Source organism: Calliopsis andreniformis, chromosome 5 (genome assembly GCF_051401765.1).
Source record: "Calliopsis andreniformis isolate RMS-2024a chromosome 5, iyCalAndr_principal, whole genome shotgun sequence".
In the NCBI taxonomy this organism is placed as follows: Eukaryota; Metazoa; Arthropoda; class Insecta; order Hymenoptera; family Andrenidae; genus Calliopsis; species Calliopsis andreniformis.
The window spans coordinates 11,606,259-11,624,090 of record NC_135066.1 but is presented as its reverse complement, the minus strand read 5'-3'; the positions used below and the strand labels follow the sequence as shown (position 1 = coordinate 11,624,090).

Here is a 17,832-nt window from a genome sequence, read left to right as displayed (position 1 = left end):
CAGGATGAGAGAAAGGGGTTGACAATTTAAGGATTTAAGGATTAAGGATTAAAGATTAAGGATTAAGGAATCTGAGGATTTGTAAAGGAGAGTATTTGGGAGCTTGACAATTTCGGAGTTTAAATGTTTTAGAATTGGAGCAATGGGAAATTTGAGAGATTTAGTAATTTGTAAATTTGAGGATTTGTGAATTAGAGAATTTTAGAGCTTGATAATTTGAAAGTATAAAAGTTTGAGAATTGGAGTCATGGAAAATTTGAGAAATTGAAAATATAGTAATTTGAAAATTTGAGAATTTAAAAATGTAGCAATTTGAAAATTTAAGAATTTGAGAATTAGAGAAATAGCAAATTAAAGAATTTGAAAATTCGAGGATTTGAGAATTAGAGAATTTTAGAGTCTGATAATTTCAGAGTTCCAAAATTTAGAGAATTGGAGCAATAGGAAACTTGAGGACTTAAGCATGTGAAAACTTGAGATTTTGGTCATAAATATTCGACACAAAAATTTAAACATAATATTTTCACCAACGTTAAACAGACATGTTAAGAGAGCAAGTCTATGTCAGCAAAAACCACTTTTACTCTTCAATTGCCTAAATCTACATAAATTTTGAATAAGTCTGAACAAGCTGCAGGTAAATGGACGTCACAGACTTAATTCATTGTTACTAGCCAAACTCTATCAATTCTGCTACCTGAGCTACGACCACAAACATTGAACTGCTTAATCGAATCTTATATGCATATATAACGCTATTCATGTACACACAGATACTTTACTAAACTAAAGAAGATAAATGGCTGTTGTGTCAGACCCGTGTTTTACTGGGCAGTCGTACCTCTATCATACTAATGGCCTTTTCATTAAGGATTTCCAAGTTTTATCGAGGACCTATTAATTTACATTCTATCGTGGGACTCTTCCCAGCCACAAGCCATTGGTCTGCCAGCTAATCACGCTACATTAGAATTGTATTAATGAGCATTTAGAAATCAGGCATTTGAATCTAAATTTTACTATGGCGAGTAGGTTTCTTTATGATATATGATCTGAAGAAGATTTAATGAAGAAAATATTGCTCTGAATAATCTTTAAAAAAAGAATTGATAATTGTGCTCAATAATTTCGAATTTTTTAAAATATTACTTAGGCAAAGATCCACGGTAACAATACCAACAATAAACTCTCTTCTCCGCCAGTAACATTGTCTCAGGTTTACATACCTTGCATCCCGCTGCGCCCCTTCTAAAGACAAGACGAATTACACAGCCTTACATCCTGCAGTGTAAACTTCAAATTCTTTATCATCAACGCAGTGCAATTTTTTCCCTTCGAACGCAATCATAATTCGTTCCCATCGTCTTAGAAACCGAATGACTCGACAAACTCACCAAATTACCTCATCCCACCTCAATTCATTCACAATGAATCAGCACGAAAAAACTCAAAGAAAAATTCTGAATCGGTATGAAAATAAACAATTCTCCTCCAACAATAAATCTCAAAACACGATCCTTTACATCCCAGTTCCAACAATAGCCTGTCAAGATTACAGTCCAATTTTTCATTGTCAATTACGTGGCCGTTATCGCAGTCGAGCGACAGAAGCAAAAACTGCGGTCAGAAATGGTAGCCTGAACGATATAAAATATAGCGATGTTTTAAGGCTCCAAATTAGGGAGGCCCAGCGAAATGGCCTCTGGGGACTGCTGGGCCCCCAGAAGTAGGCGTTTTTCGGCAGAATCGCGGACATTTTTACGAGGATTAGGCGGTCGCGGAGGAAGCGGATAGAGGAAGACGGTGGCGCGATAGCGGATTTTATCACGGTGGAAATCGACGAAACGGCCGAGTGCCACGAGGTAGCAGCTTCCTACACCCACAAGATGGTGTGCACGCGTATGCGTTAGAAGCGGGTCCGGTTTCTCGTGTTACCGTTTCGTGATGCTGCTGTCTGCCCAGCAGCCGCAGAATACGCATATAACTTATGCTCAGGGCGTAGAAGGGACGTCGCAACCTTGTGTGAGAGCTCTCCGATGTCTTCGCGGGAAGCGAAAAAAGCACACGGTGGAACGTCGGTACCCGCCCACGCGAGGTCTTAACGAATTTCGTGCATGTGAACACGCGAGAATGCTTTCAGCGTACGCCTTCTTTCATGGGTCATACCACTGCCTAACGTTTCGAGTAGCTCCTCTGTTCGGGCGATTAAATGGACCATTGGTAGTTATAGGCTCTGTTCACTGTGGACCGATCTCGTGTCTAATGGGAGGTGGAAACTTTCGGAATTGTTGTGTAGGTGAACATGTTCTGACTAATAAGGGGAACGCTTAACTTTTCGACATCGATTGTGACGTGTTATGGGACAGTATCCTCTGTTTCTGTGCTAAATAATTTGGAGTGCAGATATTAAATTTTAGAGATATGAATAATTAAAGTGGCGTGTCTTCTTGATATGTTTTAAAGGGAACTGTTTGTCAGAGAATTTTAGTTATGGTAATTAGAAGGCAGATATTTGTGCAGGCTTATGTTTTTGGAAACACAATAAAAGATATCAGATTGTTTTACACATCTAATAGTGACAGATTTTGAAAAATATTGTATAAAAGTAATTAGGGAAGCACATAAATAAATCTTTGTAATTGCAACTTTCACGACAAGTGGTGAATTGTGCTCCTCGGGAGATCAATGACTCTACTTGGGACTAATTTTTCTGCAAGTCTGATCGCGTGACAGCTTCCAAGTGGGACCATTCGAAACACCAACGATGCAACTTGTATCAATTTTTTTCCGATACAGTGTGGCACTTTGTAAATTGTCTCGTTCAAAATACCACTTGCTTCGTTTAATTTTATTTGCAGTGCAACTGCAACCCAAGCAATGCCTTACAGATTTGATTACGCAAGATTGTAGAGATTACAAACTGCTAATTTTTCTCCAAAGTGCTACACCCATGGTATTTTCAATTTCAACTTGATTCATGCTTCCCCAACCACCAGACATATGTTACCAATTTTTCTGTGACTATACTTGTTAAATTTTTTAATCATTTGAATAATGGGAGAAGTTTTATCTGTGCTAGCATAAATAATAAGTGAATTATTTAAAGTACTTATTCAATCACTTTCTGCTTAAACAGAATTTTTCACGTGACCCTATCAATTTTTTTTAATACCCTCCGCTATAATCCGTCAGTTCTCTCAATTTCCAAGGGTGGCTCGAAGCAACTTATTGTTAGCATTGGACAGAACGTTAAGGCAGGTTACGCAGCGACAAATGGCGAAAGCAATATTTCTTAGAGACAAGATAATCCGGGAGTCCAGTCAGCGGAAGCTGACATGATCCGCTCGCATAAATATCGCTAAATACAGCGTATTTGTCATCTCGACATTAAAAACCATAAGCACGATCAGGGGGATAGGGACTCGCGCTATCTTTCTCCCTCTCCCGATGACATTATGTAGGAAACAGGTAGGTGCACGCACCGCGATTTCTCATGATTAACGCGGGGGATTAAGTCTCAACGTGGGAAAAATCGAGAAAGCAAAATTCACCCTGAAAGACCGGTGATTTACGACGCGCAAAGAATCGCTGGCAGTTTGTTGCATGGCGTGTGACTCGAGCTCCTTGAATTCCGCGAATAAAGTACACTCTGTCTCTGGGATTCACTTTAAAAAGCTGCTGGCTTGATAGAATGATCCTCGTCGCATGATAGAAATCGTTTTTATTGTCGTCGAGGATCACGTGTCTTTATCGACCTTACGATGCAAAGAAACGAGGAAAGGAGCTTGGTGAGCAATGATTACTAGTTCCAGAAAAAGCGGAAAATTAATGAACAGTGGACAAGAAAAACTTGATTGATGTGGTGTTAGTATTATACTTAATATAATATCTATGATGGAGACTCTACGATTTGGTTAGAAAAAATTCTCAATCTTTTTCATGCCTGATATTTAATATGTTGCAAGACTCAAAATAGAATCTATTCAAAAGTTTACTTAAAATATTTTACCAAAATTACTCGTAAATTTGTTATGATTATTTCTGTAGTAAGGCAGAACGACGTGCGTCACATTTTCAAAAAATTCGAGCTAAGGTCTTCATTGACATCTAAAATATAGAATTTATATTTTCAGAAAGAAAAAAGGACATTAAAAAGATTTTTCACCTAAAAATAGGGGTTCAAGAAGACATAAATCCATAAGACAGTATTAAAGCGGAACACTTTAAACGCTAGCATCTCTGAAACAAAAACACGTGACTTAGGGTGTTTTTCTTCACAACCACCGATTTACTCGTGCTTTAATGTTGCCAATACTTTTTTAATTTATTCAATTCTCTCGAAAAGAGATCTGGTCGCGGATCGATGGGACATGGATCGCGTTACCCAACGCTCAGGTTCCCGCGTAAAAACCTGAAGGTTCATCCGGTTGCTTGCGCGCGTCGTTCCGCTTTTAACGAGTTATGAATTCCGCTCGGCCGTGACATCTCGAGTTAAACATTTATTAAAACGAGCAGTCCTCGGCGTCTCATCGTAAAATCGTGCAAGTCGACGGCCATCGATAAGACATAAACTGAAGCTGAGAAAAAAGACGTTGCATCGATGGATGATTTTCAGAAATAAGGAAAAAGCGAGAGAGGGAGAGATAAAAGAAGGGAACACGAGAGAGGAAACGTTTAAGGAGCAAGCCGATAAATGAGGCGAAACGAAAATAGCAGCCGCTGGAAGGAAGTCGCGCGAGAAATAAGAAGGCCAGAAATTAATGGTTGAAAAAAAATATAAATAACGCTTATAAGGCGGAGGGGCGGTCGGTTGCTAACTTAATTAGTGAAATTAACGGGGCCGCTCAACATGCTGAAGCTAAGTGCGGCAATATACGCTTCAGATATTTCCCGGCTCTTAAAACGCTCACATTATGTACCCGATATAATCCGTACACGTAGGAGTGCGTGCTCTCGAATTAAACACACGATTAACACGTTTCGCGAAAACACGACGCGAGCTTCCACTTGTAATCTACCTTGGTTGTCGTTGAAATCCCCGTGGAATCTACTCATAAAATTACGTTCAGGGGAGTTTTAATGTACCGCCGATGGTATTACGCGGACTATAAAAAACTGTAGTTGCTACAAACTAACGCAACCCTTCATTATCTTAATTTCTCCCTTTCGAACATGATTACAATGTTTGTGACACAGACACGGTACAGGGATAGAATTATCATTCAATCTATCTATAATATTAACTTGATTAAACAATTTCGATTATTATTAACTCTGCGTTTGCAATCTAGGTTATTTTCGATCCAGACTATTTTTATTTTTCAATTTCCTTCTGCCTTGTTCAAAGAAATTAAAGTAACGTAGAGGGTGAGTCACGCAGCTGTATTATCTGAATTTTCTTGTAAATCATTTGGTTCATGAAAAAAATGTTTAAAGCAAAAGTTGTTTGGTATCGAGAAGAGCATACCAAACAGGAAACACCCTGTATAGCAATGAAAATTGTTAGATGATATTCTAAAAACAAGGAAAGATAATTAAGAACTGTTTTGAATGTTTAAAAATACAAAAAGATAAAAAATGCATGGAACTTGTTTACAAATGGAGTCAGTAAAAATAAGGTTGCAGACGAAGGATTAAAAATAATTTATTTCAATTTCTTAATTGTCAGCAGAAAAATCTGTCAGCATTTCTTGATCCGGTTATTTGGAGTTCTAAAGTCACTTTATACTACTGTATCTTTAGAAACATTACTAGATTATACATATAAAAGGGGCATGCAATTGAAAAAGCTTATCAAATAGTGAGCAGTTATTTCTCTTTTAAATTCACTATTGAGTCCCTAAAAAACCAACCTTCGACTCTACTAAATTCATTCGAGAAACAGCACATCACCAAAATCCGACGACCGCGTAAACCTAGCCGAGAGCCAGTGACAATCGTCCCCCGTTCAAAGAGTCGTCGGCGTCGATAAATCGTGCAGGATCGACTCCCAAATAGGCCGTGGAGCGTAAGTAGGCAGGCAGTCAAAACGACAGGGAGGAAAAAGAAATATAGCCAGAATATAAAAATAACGACGCATCATTAGAGCCAGTTGACCAAGAGAATTCCACGAGGAGTCTTTTTGTGCGACCCGTCTCACAGAGGTGGACCGTTCTGCCTCGCTCTTGCTAAAGATATTCCTGGAACTCGTCGATCTTCTCGGCATCGAATCCGACGAAAGTCGTGCCGGGGCTCCCCCGTAATTAAGAGTACGGCCCCCGCCGATTGAATTAATAATAGATAATATACGGTGGAGAGAGAGCGTCCCGCGTAATGGATCTCTTAATTATGTCGTTTTGTTTCGACGATTAGGGGACCTACGCCCACGACCAGCTCCGAAATCCACGCACTCGCTCGCGTGAAGATTCCTAATTTATGAAAATATATTCACCGCGAATCGTCGCGCGGGACGCCGTGCTTTCGATTAATTTTAAGCGCCGTTTGGCCTCTGCTATCCGCTCGAATCGACTGTTCAACATGACGGAGACGTAAATGAGATCATTTGTAGGCGTTTAGCGAATTACTGACAATGGGATTCTTTTATTTTCTTTGATTTGATAGATTTGGAGCATCATCGAGAGAAATTATTGGATTGGATTAAAAAATTTTTTTGTTTAAAAAGTAAAATACAGTAGGTCCCAAATTTTGCTCTTTGACTTACAATTTAATTAAGGTAATTCTGGGAGAGATGGCCCTGCGGGTGAGATGACTCAATCTTAGATTTTATCGATATGTGTATGTATTTGAATTTTACGATATCTATTATGATCTTAGTTAATACTGATTACAAGTCATAAATTAGGTAAGTTATTTGTAATACAATAATTGACTAGTTTTGAAAATTTTTTGCACGTTCTATAATTTTTAATTTACGAACAGTCTGGGTGAGATGACCTTCTGCATATGTTTTAACTTCTTCTTTTTTTTAAACCAAAGACTATTTTTATTTGTACATGCACATTCTAATTTTACATGCATTGCCCTTTGAAAATACATTTTTGTATTTGCAATAATAACTCTAATTATCATGTAGTGGCCCACTAAAAAAAGTGAGCCATCTCATCTGGAATTACCATATTACTGATATCCTTAAAATTTCTGGAAGCAATTAAATTTGTGCCCATAATGTCAATTTTTTTGATTTACTATCAGATTTTAATCATGTATAAATTTGTTTACTTCTTACTGTATTATATTTCACTGATAAAATGTCTCAAGTAAAACAGACATCTCAATATTCTCCAAAAGAAATATGAACCTGCGTTAAGAGAGTACCTTCAATCGAACTCAACACAACTGCTATTCAGCAGGAGCACCCGACTCAACCATGCCTCTTTTCCATCGTTCAAGCTCGCTCTTACTCCCATATCCCTGCGCAGCAACTACAAGTCGAGACCGCGGAACGTAACGACGCGATAAGGCTCGATTACCCTGGAGACACAGAATCCAGGGAAGAAAACGAATCCGTTAAAGGGAAAGTTTATCTGTCGACAGGATCGGTGCACTTGTTCTTCGATTCCCATCGGTCGAGGAGGACAGCGGAAAAAGTCGTGGAATATCTGGATCCGTGCTTATCCGACGATAATATCGGAATTATCGGCGTATAAATCCGCGTACATACGGTCCCCGTCGAGGTGTTAATTTTATTCCGCCCGTGACAAAGTAATCCGGACCGCACAACCATGGAAAGATAAAAAAGACGGTGAACGGGGCTGGGCGAAGGGGGACGAGGAAGAAGGCGAGAAAAAGGGCAGGGGCTGGCGTTTTCTTGTCAGGACAACGAGTGTATCCTCTCGGGCTCGGATAACGTCAACCAGGAACGCGTCGAGTTAATGTGGCGCCTTATCAATTTCTGCTGAGCCCAATGGAAAGTCTTCCACCTTTCCGCCCCCTTCGAACACCTATCCCGCTGCTCACGGTTCGCCACTTTTTTTCATTCTGGTCCCCTTATCCGTCTCAAATAACTGGACTGGCCCACACTCGGCGCATTCGTACTGGCAGTGGTAACACCTACCTAAATACGTCTTACCTGTGTCTCTGATGCGTTCCCAGCGTTCCCTCGTTTCTCATTATGCCCCGTGTACTCGAACGGTTTAATATCGCGTGTCGAAGCCCGGCGAAATAGCGCGATCGAAAAGTTTACACGGTCATTCGGGCTTGATTTAAAGGAGTGATCGCGTAAAGACACGCTCACGAGCCGATTACGATTGCTGGAAATGTTACTGTACGGTCTAGAGCGTCGACGGTGGTGTGCAGTTGAAGAGCACCCTGTGGTATTTCAATGGATTGGAAATGAGTTCTGAGTAAGAGCAACTCTCCGAAGGTAATGTTCAGTCTTGAGTGGGTTTGTCAGTTTATAGAATTCTATAGAATTGTGAAAAACTGATTACTAGAATATGAGAAAGCTTGAATACTGGAATACTGGATTATTTGAATACCTAAAAATTTCTTTACTTTCTCGTTGCTCACGATAGGCTTCTATATTCCAAAGAATTTGAAGAATCTGAGCGGTACAAAACTGGATTCTTCTCGACTCCTTACTCAACTCTGACGAGCGTCAGCAAAGTACCAGCACTAACTCGACATAATTAAGATAATTACCTCAAAGCTCAGCCTGGACGCAGAACGTCTGAAATAATCCCCATTCGGTCGAAGATCAATTAAAAATCAACTATATCCGTTCTTTAATCGACAAGTCGAACTCACTGGCAGAACCTGCACACGTATAGCGCATCCAGACGCTAATCGACTGGAGAATCCTGACAGCACGAGCGTCGGCGCGCACAGGCCAAGATGATGATGTTGATTATGAAAATTTCCTAGTTCCAGTAATCTGTTGGAACGCTTCACGGATTAAATTGCACGACTGAGAGACAGGACAGGACGAAGTAAAGATGAGAACCGGCTACAGAGAAGAAGGAAAAGGGGGAGGATGTTTCCAGTCGACGGACGTTACAACGCCGAAGAAAAATTCGGCTGACCATCATCCTTCTGCGGGGAAAAAAGTACACAATCCTTCGACTGTTATCAGCCGGACAGTTTTGACTCGCTTATATTCGCCGAGTGACAACTCGCGGCCGAATCGATCAGATATCGGCACGCACACGTGTGGGACATTCGCGTGTCGAGGCTCGAGTGACTCGACCGGTTCGAGAAAACTCCAACAACGGAATATCGGCACATGTATAATGAGAGAAGGCCGATTTCTTTTCTTTCTACCGAGATTCTTTTTTTCTCACCCGTTTAACGAGATACCCTGCGAATGGAATTCTCGTGCCACGTGGACGCCCCGAATTTATGCGTTTCGCGATCATTAGCTCGGCCAAGTATCTAAATTCCCTTTCACAGCTTGAAGCCTTTTAAAGCTTTTTGCTTAATCACCCGGAATACGTTTCCTTCTCTTTTCCTTCAATTCGCTATGATAAATGATTACAGAATTGAGGGTACAAACACTGTTTCAAGTATAATATAGCTTATATGAGTTGAAATTAGAAATAAAACCATTTTAGAAAAAGTTTGATCACGTTTTTTAATTTTCAGATTTACACCAATCTGTTCATAGTAAAATTAACTTCTTTTGAATGATATCTTCTTGCTTCAAAAAATTTAACTAATTTTCATTCGCATCTCATTCTAAACAAATTCTGAAACTCCTATCCTGTCTTCAGGAAGCAATTTCTCACCATACAGCTACTCTGTGATTATAAACTTTATTCTTTAACTTTTATTTCAAGCTTCTACCATCCATTTATATCTTTCTCTCAAGCTTGTAAATAGACGTAACACCTCAAGAGACACACTCATTCCCTTCTAGAACCGTAATCGATAGCTCGTGCACGACGATCAATAAAGAAAGGACGTCTCTATCGAAGACGGAGTTCACAATTCACCGACGAATCGCGCGATACAAGGGGGACAAGTTCTCCCGTACGCAGGATGATTGCCTCCTTCTGACCAATCTCGAAGAAGTTCAGGCAGCACCGAGCCCAGGATAATTGTATCGCGCCGCGCGCACGACGATCCGTCTCTGTCGACTTTATCTCACTGCTAATTTGTTCGATAGCTCGAGTCGAGGCGGGAACGGCAGAAAACAAGCCGCGATGGATTCACCTGAAGTAAATCGCGCGTATCTGTGGGCCGCGAGTGTAACTACTTAAACAGACTAGAAGATAGCTGACATATACGCCGCCGTGGAAAGTTCAAGAATTTATGATCAACAGGGACAATTATCGTGTATTCTACTTGGGCATTCTGAAGCCTAGAATCTCTCCCCCGCAGAACTGATATTGATTAGAACATAAACTATGATAAGGTATATGTTTAGATACCCACGGGAACGAATTTAGAATGGTATAGATAAATTAGTTGTTCATAAATATCACTACACTTTTTCCCAAATCTCAGGCCCCTACTTTTCCTTTTCGGTTAGAAATGTTTGGATTAATTGGTCTGGTTAATGGTTCGACTATCAGAAGATTTGAAGCTAGTGGCTCGAGAAGATTAAGCAGGTAGCGAGTTGGAATCAGTATGGGGTAGTTCTGTTGTTGGTTATGAGAGAATGTAATCGTTTGTGAAGATATAGTGGTATAATATGTATCATCTGTAATCTCGGGAGTCTGCACGAGAAACAAGTTCATAGAAATTAAAAAATATGTTACTCGGGTCAGTTTATGCTACGATAACTTAACTCATTGCACTCCTTATACCTTGAATGATTGAGAAATGACTAAAATAACTTGGGAAATGGAAACCGTAATATAACGTTCCCCTACAACCTAGAGTTTACTCCAACTATACATTTCCTTCGCTACGTATTTCCCAAAATTACTACTCAGCTACCAATCCCTGAAAGCATCACTCAGAACTCTAAATAGCACTGAAACACCACAAGCAGCGCACCTGCCCCCTTTTAATCTAATCCTAATGCCTCCGATCGTAATCGTAATAACACACGGCAAATTGCAACGTGTACAGAGCGTAGTTGAGCCCAGTACGCGTTTCTAATAGCCATTGACGACAAGCACGAGGAAAGAAAGCCTAGGGACAGATTTCCATTTACAAGTCGCGTTATTAGATTCGATCTGACTGGAGGATAGATCCCGCTGACGGAGGATGGCCAGCGCGTGCAGCCACGGCGATACGATCGACATGGCGGCAGTAGTTTAGCGTAGAAAACTGCCAACGGGGACGGAGAGATCCATGGATTGAGTTATGGCTGGGCTCGGGCTTGTCGAGTCCCCAGGGGCACTGTGGCCGCGCGTAGAAGGGCCTCTTTAAGCCGTATAAATAAACTAGTTAATAAATTAATATATCACTGGCGTATCTTTTCCCCCGTGGCAGGCAAGTGCCCCTGCGAAAATCGCTAACAAGACCAGGGCCATTAATAATGGCTCGAGCGAGGCGATGAATTCGCGCCGCTTGTTCCTGCCCTCCTTATTAAGACGTAACCACTCATCGACCGACCGATAAGTGTGATTCAGGAAAGTACCACGCTCCAGCTGCCCTGGAAGGCTCCTTTTTGTCATTGTACCGTTGCAACGAGTCTTGGAACTGCTTGATTTATACCATTGGCCCAGTTGTCCCACGGTTTGGTTTTCAACTCACTCGAACGTCCGAGATATAAGGATAGACCACAGTGTACCTGTATTATGAACTCCTTGGTGTATTCGCTGTACAGTAGAATCTACCTTGGAAAGTGTTAATCGCTGTGAAGTCGTTAATGAGTCATCAGTAAACTGGGGATTTCAATGTGCAAAAATGGATAGAAACTATATACATAATATGGAAAAATATAGAAATTATCGAAAGATAAATACACTTTATAATGTCTCAAGAGTGAAACAAGTCTTCAACTATGTTCCATTTCTATAATTTTGCGTGTGAAAATAGGAATTTGCATAAATATCCGCAGTCTAGTCCTCAGTCTATAGCGAGGAAATATTATGATTGGAAAAAAGAACATTTATCGAAACAATCTTGATAAACCAGCAATTAGATATTTACTAGAAATCGCTTGACCGATACTTCACGATCAAAGCTTTTTCCCCTGGTTGCAAGATAACTTCGATGAACTTTGAAATTCTAAAGATCAGTGGATAGTGTTATAATCTCAATCTGTGGGGAAATGATGCCGTCAGCTTCGACAATCCCTGACATACCACTGAAAGATATCCACAAAAAGACAACGGTTCAATCGATTAGGAAAGGTTCGTCTGTACTATTAAACAGTCTCCATGACCTATACAATTATGTGAAGATGCTGCGATACCCCTGGAATCGCTGGAAAACAGTCTGAACGATCCACCTGACATATTACAATCTCGGAATCGGTGCTGTCAATAACGAAGGCCACGATGAGGGTACATATTTCGAAAATACTCTAGCATACAACGAAGAAGGCACTCTACCACTGTAAGGGGAATAAAGAAATTCCAAGCTATCGTTAGATTCGTATCGTTAAGTGAAGGAAAGGTCGAATAGTGGTTGTGAACAACTTGTAAGCAGTGATGGCAACTGAAACACTTCAAACATATTTCGTTTTGATAACTCTTGAATCTGAATTTTAATAGATATTGAGCTTTAACAGTCTTGGAAATTTGGGTATTCTAAAAATCTTGGTAGCTTTAAAAGTTTTGAAAGATTTAATAAGTCTTGAAACCTGGATAATAAATCAATACCTTAGAAGTATCTCCAATCCGTATTTTTGTCTAGAAAAATTGAATTAAAAAATTAAATAGAAGAATTAAAGAAAGTTTAAAAAATCCAAGTTACTTTTAAAGACTTTCAAGAGTTTTAGGCTTCCTAATCATGTTCGAAGTCATTCGAAGTTTCATAATCTCGAGAAACTTCGATTCAAAGTTGAGATTCGAACTTCGAACATCACTACTCACAAAATCCTCCCCTATCTGACAGAAGACCTGGTGATCGACAACAACAAAAGTGGACACGTTGTCGCGTGACTCTGTAACTAGCATCGTCTGTTAAATGCATCCAAGAAGTCGTAAATCATAAAAGCAACATAACGAACGCCGTAAACGAGCCTCGACCATAGATCATGGATCTAATGCTAGGTGACCCCCCGCCGACGCGACAGCGTGGCTACAAGGAATCCTACGGTGACTCGGTTAATCGTATTACGCGCTCCATACAAACCCCTCTAGAACTGTATTATTTAATGTTGCTCGGCCGACGCACCTGCCACAGGTATGAGGAACCTTCAGGAACTGTAACTCGACTTCCTCGATGGACCTACGACCAATTATGCGATTTATTAGTCATACGTGTGAGCGAGGGACGCGATAACCGAGTGACGGCTGAGTTACGATTATGCAAATATGCTTTGAAGAGCTTCCTTTTTCGTTTTGGCCGATGAGGACGTTTCAAACGGGGTTAAGTGCGAGGGACATAAAGAGATTAAAGGTTTCTGAGATTGGAAGTATGTAGTTTTTTCTGTGATAATTAATTTAGAGAACATTGTATAATAATAGTAGTGTAGTAATACTAGTAATGGGGACATGTGATAATATTGTATAACAATAATTATGAGGACGAGTGATAATATTCTAAAACACAAAGTCTTGTTTTGGAAGATACCTTCAGTAATTGTCAGTAACACAATTAGCTTTTTGAAAGAATTTTTTCAAACTTTTTCTACTGAAATCTTAGAAAGTCTGCAACAGTTAATAATGGTTTACTAAAAAATCATTTATAAAGATTGTATCCTTACCATACCATCACCTATCTCAGAATAACAGAACGTATTAAAGCTCGACGTGATAAAACATCGAGCAGTGATAGCGTCTCCGCGATTCGTAAAAATGCAGAAGAGTTTACGATCCCAGTCGGGACTCATGGAGAGTGCATCGAGTGAGGCTCAGTCACTATAATAATGTAAATGAATTCCGTGACCTGGGCTGTAATTAGAAGCCTCAAAGGAGAATCAATTTATTGTACTTGTCAAGCACTTTCTTGGCTTCGTCGCCATCGCACAACGCACTATTCATTCCAAATAATGAAATGAGATTGTTTGATGCAACGCGATGCGAAATACACGCGTTCCAATTGCAACATCGTAACTTCTGTTCATCGACGAACGAAAATGAGACAGTGCGAAAGCCAACGGTCCAGTTTAACTCAAGCAGTAAAACGCGAACATTTGCGGAGCAGAGATTTACAATCAGTCAAAGAGGAGTCTTCTGACGAGGTTGCGAGAGAATAACGCTGGTCGAGGCTCTAATTTTTCTTGTACTCTAAATGGTGCAAAGTATTTTTATAAATGTGCGACCTAGTTCACTGTAGCAGAACAAATAAAGAATAAAAAGTAACAAAGTAACTAAAATTAATACTTGAGAGACAATTGCTGTTTGTAGGCTTTTGGAACTAATTAATTTAGTAAATGATACAGTGGGACCTCGATAAGTACAAACCCAATTTTATGTCAACACTCACTTCCTCGCCAAAATTACACTCATGTGTTTCGTAATATCCTATACGTTCAAGACTCTGTTATCGAAGGGAAAAGATAAATAAAGATAATAAAAAAGGGATTATGCTGATTTCACTGGAAGCACACCTCGATTGGGAAACAGGTACAATGTAAGCTTTCGATACATTAGCCTTGCCACAAGCAAGCAACATAGTCGCCCCTTTGAGCGCTCAAAGGGGATTAAAATTGACTTTCGTCCTCCTTCTCCGTGGGCCTCCTGTGAAAGCCAGTCATCTTTTACTTCTTTTAACTAAAAGGTACCCGAATGTTAACAAACGAATAAAAGGTACCTGAACGCGGACCGGTGTTTGTTACGGGCCGGATCAGTTAAGAGAAAAATCAATTCAACCGCCCAGATCGTTAAGGGACCAGGCCCAGCAGAAAAGGAACGGCCGAGCGAGGCACCGAAGCGGATTCGAATGCAAATTCAACGACCGAGCTCGGATCGAACAAATGCTAAATGGAGGCGTGTGTCTTAATTATAGTAATTGGTTAATTGTCTCGCTATCTGATCGAGTTCAACCTGTCCTGGTGAAGTACGTATACCGCTTGCATTCGTATTTATCAGATTCCATGGGAGAGGACGACGTGATTTCCGTTCGCGACGGAAGAAACGAAGGCACCGTAACGGGGAGAGAAAACGAGAACTCGATGGCCCCCGTACACACAATTCGTTAAACTCGAATAAACTTGTTGATTGTGAATTCGTTGTAAGCTTTGGTGGTCCTCATTAGGAGAGTATAAAATTATTTATGGGCCACGCGAAGACACGGCCGAACGAGTTTTTCGTTAAGCCCCGACGATTCGTGACTTTTGATCGTTGCTAATTACGCCACGTCCTCTTCGTCATTTTATTCTTAATACACCTCTCCAACGCGATTGGCCGCAGAGATATACATATTTGTAATTCAATTTCGAACGTCGCTTGATTGGGGAAACAAATGGCGCTGATAATTGCATGCGAGGTTTAGCGATACATAGTTTTCATGAGGAGAGTGCCTCAAGTATAGCATTCGCTTATTAAGGTTTCAAACTTCCAGTTCTTCCAAGAAGGTAAGCCACAAATAGAGCAACTTCAATTACTAGAATAGAATCAAGTCCCCACGCATTGTGTGCGTTAAAATAGACTTTCAGGAGTACCTAGGTATATGCTCTACAGTGAGACCCATACTGACAGAAACAATAAAGTAGCTAGTGAAATACTACTATACAATAAACTGGAAGTGTATCTGACCACGAGGGACCGTGCATACGGTCAGTTTCCGATTTGCACAGCCTGAAAAGACCCAGAGGCAATCGTCGTTCGGCATTTACGATGATTGAACAATGATTATTCATTGAACCAGTAGAGGCCAGCAGTTGTCGATCGCTGAAGAAAGCCAAGCGACCATAAAAGTCCTCCTGCACATCTATCTCGGGGCTCATACCCTACTCTTTTTTTCTTCGGAGACACTGAAGATATTCCCTTCGTGCTATTGAAAAGTAGAACCCTAACAATTTTATTGAGCCAATTAAATAGTTTATCGTTTCGTTCAGCGATCCTCTTAGATTTGGACAAAGAGAAGAACACTACCACTTTAGAAATTCAATTTTGAACTAACACTTTACGAAATTATTCCTACTGGCCTAACTTGCCTCTACACGTCCATCCCTTCTTAAACTGATCTAACGCTTCAATTAAATATTCGGCCCTGCTCACACGAGTCTCAAATGACCTAAACGCTGCCAACCTTCAACTCCAAGTCGAATCTAAAAAATGATAATCCTCAGAGACGATCAATTCCCTCAGGATCGCCATTATAACTATATCCTACGGTCGTTAAAGGTCGTTCTGCCTCTCATATAAAATCCATTTGTCACGCTTTCAAGTTACCACCAATTTGACATTATCCGCGCAATGTTTCCCCTCGAGACGGTATTTTACACACGCGTGAAGATCACTGCTCTTCGATACGTCTTGATTACAGTTTCATTTACCTTTGTTCTTTCGGACGGTGTTATCGCGTAGACGAATTACACCCTAGATAACTATCATTACTTAAAGATGGAAAGACGCGTTGAATGGAGCAGATCGTCTGCCTAGAAGGACAAGGGGCACCCAAAGTCCATCGACATCTTCACTGTTCAACCAACGACCCCGAGAACACTGCACCGCGTCATTATTGATAATACCTTTCGCTTTCAGCGATCGCATGCGCGTCCTTATGTACGCCCTCGTTCGTTCCTCGTTTTTCACCGCGTTTATTACTCTGATTCATGTTTCTGTTTGCATCACACATTAACGCGTATCGAAGCGGCAAGCTATTAATATGCATCGTATTTAACGACCCGCTGCCGGATACTTGTGAATCGGAGTCATACATTAATTTGAGGTTTAACGATGGCGAAAGACACTGCGCATTTACATATGAATAAGTACACGTGTTAACAGCGAGAGAAATAGAGAGAGCTGTGCCCGTAGGGGAGGAATCGAGAACACATTAATGTTGCATTCGATCGAAATGTTTATGGCGAGAGAAGGTGCGCGTAGGGTGGATCATGAATTTACTCAATTCACTTGGTATCTGTCCTGTTAATTTACTATCAGCCTCGACGAGATTCTACATTGTTCGACTTGGTACGACTTAAATGAAACAGCTACTTAATATTCCTGATGGGGAGACATTTCCACTTTGCATGCTGGTTAACAAGAAGATGGTGTTGACAGGAACTCTGGCTGACGACTAAATTATGCGCAGAGTATCTGATACTAATGGCTCCTATCCTACGAGATGCTCAAAAAGAGGACTAAGGACTTTGCCTCGGGTTAGAGTCGAATCAACCTTTGTGGCGTCCGTGATAAATTAGGGGTGGATTCTATAATTACGAATCTCGCCCTTTGTAGATTAATCATACACTCATAAATGTAAATTTAATATCTACCCTGCGCTGTCTTCTCGTGACACTAAGTTAACTTCTTAAAAGGAAGGTTATTGTTATTATTAGTTATTTCTAGTTTCAATAAATAGAATTATTTTTTCGTGAAAAGCCCAAAGGCAACTAGAAACGGAGTTCACAATCAAAATATCCATTCCAATAATTTTATGACTCATTAACTATTCCTTGTGTTAATTTTTTTGGAGCAACACATATTCCAATTGAAGATTTTTTACCTTGTTGATCAAGGGAAGAAGGTCCCTTATAAAAATAAAAAATAAAGATAACTATTAAGAAGATTATTCATATATTTAAAGTAATAGGTATTCACTCATTTTTCCTTCTGCTGTCCTCCTTAATTATTTATCTCCCAGAAAACCTTGTCACGTTGC

General features: G+C 40.3%; 1 protein-coding gene across 1 annotated transcript in view; it reads left to right on the top strand.

Moving 5' to 3' along the window:
• The window catches only part of LOC143179933 (protein Wnt-7b), a 75,655-nt gene that overhangs the window by 41,098 nt on the left and 16,725 nt on the right, over nt 1–17,832 (top strand). The window lies entirely within an intron of this gene.